This window comes from Capra hircus, chromosome 1 (genome assembly GCF_001704415.2).
Source record: "Capra hircus breed San Clemente chromosome 1, ASM170441v1, whole genome shotgun sequence".
NCBI lineage: Eukaryota > Metazoa > Chordata > Mammalia > Artiodactyla > Bovidae > Capra > Capra hircus.
Genome location: NC_030808.1, coordinates 24,559,800 through 24,565,949, shown reverse-complemented (window position 1 = coordinate 24,565,949; position 6,150 = coordinate 24,559,800). Strand labels below are relative to the sequence as shown.

Here is a 6,150-nt window from a genome sequence, read left to right as displayed (position 1 = left end):
CAAATAATTTTGTTAGAATTCCTTTAATACCAAGAATTAAATTACTGGTTAAAATATTTTATTCCCACATTTTAGTCCTGTCTGCAGGACAGTTCACATCAAGATGAAAATTGAAACCATCATCTGTTTATTTCCTATATATGATGCCAAACACCGAGCTATGTAGAGAAAATTGAACAATGGGTAATTTTTCCATTTTATCCTGGGTGTTTTCTTTGGAAACTTTAGTGGGTTTATAGGCTATCTTCTTCCTATAAAGAACACATCCTCTAGCTTCCTCTTCTAATCAGGACATTTCTTTAGATGCCCCACAACTCTCTGGCTTCACTGGTTGCATCATGTTGCCTTCCATAAGGATTCTAAATAGCCTCATCAGACAGTTCCCTCAAGGGTGACTGGCATGACCTTGCATGTTGGTTCTCCTCGAGATTCTACTTCTTGGACTACGCCTTGCACTCCATGAATTATAGCCGTTGGACTAATAACATTTCCATCAGCCATCTGGCTTCAGCACTAGTATATCAACCTAACCAGGAGCTTGAGGGCCTTGCTTCTCTGATATTCTACTGCCAGAGCTGTTTGGGGGGCCATGTGAGAAATGACAGTTGTTTCTTTCTATGCAAGAACTGGCCCTGTGCTCTAAAGCGAGATTTCCCTATAGCAGAATAAACAAGGTCCCAGACTCAGGTTGTTGGTGGAGGAATAATGACCCTGAAAGGAAGGAGAGTTCAATGCAATCAGCCTCCCTTACCCCACCTTTACTAGGGCAGAAATGTCTCCTTACCCCAACCACCACCAATACTCACATAGTTCAACTTCTTTTGTGACTTCATTTTCACTGTGCTTTGGGATTTTTCTGTTTCAAAAATGTTTCCCCAAAAAACACTTTGATAAGGAGTACATCATTGCCATCAGTGACACGGTGTGAAGATATCACTATTTCATTAAAGGTTCCTTGTGTTTCAGTGTTCCAGTTTCATTAAACTGACCTCCTTTTGTCTTATTTCAGAGTGGATGAAGTTCAGCCTCACTGTAAAATAAATGTGCCTTCAGAGTAAAGGCAAATGGTAACCTATCTAAACAACTGTCTGATATTCAGAATATAGAAGGTGGCTTATTAGATGTGGGTTAGATAAACATTATCTGGCATAAGCATCAATGAATAATAAGCAGTTCTTCTTGTAGCTCTTTACTTTCTCTGCACTATTGCTTGATGAGATTTGCAGACTTGCCATAAATGAGAACAGGCATCTTCTTCTCCCTCCATCCTTATTAGGGGAATGAGTGTCCCCAAACCCAAAGCAAAACCTCCATCTGGGTTTTGATTCAATCCCCTCCTGGCTGCTTTGCCACCTTTCTCCATCAACTATCATCCCTTTTTTGTTGGATTCTCAATTTCCTTTTTTTAAACCAGGAATTGCAAAAACATTTCTACCTGAATCATCAAAGACCTCCTTAATATTTGTTGCTGTTGTTGTTCAGTCACTCAGTCCTGCCCAACTCTTTGTGACCCCATGGACTGCAGCATGCCAGGCTTTCCAGTCCTTCACCATTTCCTGCAGTGTGCTCAAACTCATGTGCACTGAATCAAAGATGCCATCCGTCTCATCCTCTGTCATGCTCTTCTCTGGCATTCAACCTTTCCCACCATCAGGGTGTTTTCCATTAAGTCTAAAGAAATTCATTCTTCAGTTGCACATCATTCTTTCCTAATTGCCTTCCTTGTCTTCTATATTCTTGATACTTCTGCCATAATTTATTTTACAAGATCTAAATCTATTTATTATAATTAATGCGCTCTTATTGCAATCTTGTTGATTTTTTAACCTAAGTATTGCATTCCCTTGTATATCATTTTTTTTAATTTTCTGTTTTTGTTATATTTTATTTACCAAGTAATACTGATTAAAAATATTTACACACCTACTTTAAAGTCCACAGTTTAGCACTCTTATTTGTATGGCTTTAAAAGTTATAGCACAAGATCTTTACATTAAGGACTGGGGGAAAAGATTCATTCAAAACAAAGCCTGATATATTATATACATGTTTTTCTCTGTACTTTATTTTAAATACATTAATTTTTAAATGATGCTCATCTTGTTTTCATCTAGTGGTAAAATATTAGTGCAACTTTTCATCAAAATAAAGTTTACCACAGATATAAATGAATTTTCCCAATTGAAAATGGCCCTTCAGCTGCCATTAAATGAAATTTCTCAACCTAAGTGAAAAAGAATTGGTAGCGGTCATTATAAGAAAAAATATATAAAGTACTACAGCATCACCTACACTGCTTACAACACAAATTTTAAAAGAACTAGAGATGCTTTATAGTTTAGTTGGTTTTGAAAAGGCACATGGGTGTGTGTGTGTGTTTTTAAACATTCTAGCAATTTGCCACCACCACTGTTTCTGTTGCAGAGATGACGTCTATGACCATCAATCAGGGCAGACAAGAATGTTGTTCGAACTAAAGGAAGCCAGAAGCCAAAATTTAACTGCACAGTAACAATGCACTTTTCTTCATGCAGTCTTGTTTCCTATATATTCAAATTTTCTAACATGCATCAGAATACATCAACTTGTATTCTAATGATTTTACGTTTGATTTTACAACATGGGGGGGCGGGGAACTTGAGGAAGGACATGACCAGGGAAAGAGAGTAAGAACTCTTACCACAATGAAAATATACATTCGTACCCAACTATATAATAAGAATATAATCCATTTAAGTTTTCCAGAAATATACTTCTCAAAGCTTCCCATTCACTTATGGGAAAGATCCCTCCTCTGTGGCAAGTGGGGGGAAAATCAGTCTGTTTCCATAGAAACAGTTCAGCACAACAGGAAAGAGTTTCACTTTGGTCCACATGTCTGTTAGCATAAGGACAGTCACACTGCCCATCATGAGTTCAAAATCCCAACACATAAATTTAAAAATATATGCATTTGTTATTTCATTCTAAAACTGGCACAGGTGTTCTGTCCTCATTTCCTGCCTTTTCAGCTTGGGAATCCACTGTTGATTTGGTCTCTAAATCCTCAGCATCTTCGTGTTCTTCTATAGCAGCCTCGGCAGCATCTGCTTGGGTAGGCTCTCTCTCCTCTTGGTTCCTGATTTCAGGGGTCACTTGATCCAAGTCTGCTTCTAGAAGCTCAGTTTGTACTTCCACTGGCATCTGATTTACCCGTTCAACATGCAGCTCCTCTACATGGACTTCAGTACCTTCTTCAGTCTGAATTCGCCCCACTTCTAGATAACTTACCTGGACCTGCTCTGGAAGCTCACTCATGTGTGACTCATGCACTTGGCTGTCTTGGAGCAGATCTGGATGGACCTGTTCCACAGTTACCTGTGCTGAATCCACCTGAACCTGGAGCAGTGGTAACACATGCACCTTCCCAACTTGTTCTATAATAGTCATTGACGTCACAGGTTCAGTTTGCACACGTGTTTCTACTGAAAGAACTTCTTCAGTTACCAGGCGCTCTGAAATATTATGAGTATCACTGAGATGCCTCCTTAATTCATTTCCTTGCATAAACCACAAGTCACACAGAGTACAATGGTTGGCTTTATCTCCAGTGTGTATCACCAGGTGATCTTTGAACTGGTCCCAGCTGTTAAACACACTATTACAGACCTGACATTCATAAAGCTTCTTTCTCCCCTTTTTTGCTCCCACTCCAGTCTGGCATGCAGTCAAGTGACATTTGAGGGTACTATTTCTAGCAAATCGTTCATGACAATTTGGACATTCAAAGGGTTTTTCACCTGTATGTTTTCGAAGATGCTCTTTAAAATGTCCAAAGTGGTCAAACTGCTTCTCACAGTACTGACATATGTGTATTTTTTCCCCAGTTCTCTGCTTCTTACTGACTCCACCTTCTTCAAGGTGGTAACAACTGAGGTGCTGTTTCCATGCGCTCTCCCGAAGATACCTTTTATTGCATATTTCACATTTGAAACTCTCAGTGGAGTGTGATTTCATGTGTTCCTTCTACCTGTTTGCTTGTGGGGTCAGATGCACAGCCGTCTTCATCTTTAATCTGTCCTTGTCTATCGCCTTGGCGGTACTTGCTGGTAATATCTGCCAACAATGCCAGAGCGGAATCATCAGAGGAACCTGTGCTCTGAATGTACTTTATGGACTGCTTGGCAGAAGCCACTTCCTCCAATGTTTCGATGCCTTCATCCTCCACTTCGATTGTGCCTTCGGCAATCTCCACTTCAATTTCAACAGGTTCAGATTCTGCAGATGGCAACGACTCAGTGATAACATTTGAAGTTTCTGCAATCTTTCTTTTTTTTGCTTCACTTTTCCCTGTGGTATTTTCCTCTAGTGGAGCTGAGTTTTCTTTGTTTCTGACTTCAAGGGCTTTGATAGCTTCTAGCATCTGTAGAAATTCTGCTGCTTTCCATACATCATTGGCTTCTTCTTCTCCTTGTATCATTAACTTTGCTGTATATGTGAACTCAATCAAATGACGAAAGGCCATTTTACTAACACCTTCTATCTCCACCAAAGGTTCCTGAGTAAACTCCTGAAAGAATTTATAGAAGAACTTGCTGCAAGCAGCCAAAACAGCCTTGTGGGCCTTAAAATGGTGTCCGTCGACAATCAGGGTGATGTCAGTAAACCGGTCCTGCTCTCGCTGTTCATTCAATCGGTCCAGGATCATTTTATGATGTTCAGGGAACTCCTGAAGGCATTCCATCGTCTCTTCCGCCTCCATGGCCGTCCGGTTGCTCTAATTGGAGTCGGGAGACATGAGCTGGAGCGGGGTGGGCGCAGCGCCGGAGGCTCCGAGCGCCGGGGCGCGCAAGTCCGGCAGGGGAGGAGGCCCTACAGCCGCCGAGGCCCGCCAACGGCCCGCCAAGCCCCTCGGCCCGTCCCTGGCTCCCGCCTTCCCGGGACCCGGTCCACAACGACTCCCGGGTCGCCTCTCCCTCCCCCTCCCTCCCCCTCCCTCCCTCTTCTCCCCCTCCCCGACCGGGCCGGCACTCACTCAGCTGCATATCATTTTAGAACATCCCCATGACTTATTTATTCTATATCTGAGAAGTTGTACCTCTTGATCCAAATGGGTGACTGTTTTGCCCACCCTTCAATACTCCTTCTTTCTGGCAACTACCAATCTGTTGTCTTTACCTATGAGTTTTGTTTTGCTGGTTTTGTTTTTTCCAAATTCCACACATGAGTGAAATCATACTGTATATTTGTCTATCTCTGTTTGACTTATTTCACTTAGCATAATACCTTCAACGTCTGCCCATGCTATTGCAAAAGGCAAGATTTCATTCTTTTTTATGGTTGAGTAGTATTCTACTGTATACACATACCATATCTTTATCCATTCATCATTGATTGATATTTATGTTGTTTCCATATGTTGGCTATAGCAGTTAACAGAAGGGTACATAAATTTTTTGAATTATTGTCTCATTTTCTTTGGATAAATACTCAGAAGTGAGATTGCTGGGTCATATGGTATTTTTAATTTTTTGAGGAACCTAATGTTTTCCATAGGGATTGAACCAATTTACATTCTCACAAATAATGTAGAAGTGTTCCTTTTCTCCACATAATCACCAATATTTTTTCATTTTAATATTTTGTTCTTTTGATAATAGCCACTCTGACAGATGTGAGGTGATATCTCACTGTGGTTTTGATTTGCATTTCCCTGATAATTTGTCAAGTTGAACATCTTTTCACATGCTTATTAGCCATCTGTATGTCTTCTTTGGAAAAATATCTATTTCTATCCTCTGCCCATTACTGGTTACTTATTTTTTTGCATGTATAGTATTGAGCTGTATGAGTTCTTTATATATAATGGATACTAACCCTTTGTCAAATATCCTCTTGTGTCTTTAACCTTTGTCAGATATCCTCTCTTGTCTTGCTCCTTTGATATCATGGTGCTCTATAATCAGAGTTACTTATCTCTACTCCACATCAAGGGATTATATCTGATAGACAGAGTGCCTGAAGAACTAAGGACAGAAGGACTATGGATGGAGGTTCCTAACATGGTACAGGAGGCAGTGATCAAAACCACCCCCAAGGAAAAGAAATGCAAAAAGGAAAAATGGTTGTCTAATGGATGCCTTACAAATAAATGAGGAAAAAGATTTTAAA

The 6,150-nt window shown here is 40.3% G+C and overlaps 1 pseudogene; it reads right to left on the bottom strand.

The window, feature by feature from the left end:
- LOC108636864 lies at positions 1,872-4,756 on the bottom strand (annotated as a pseudogene).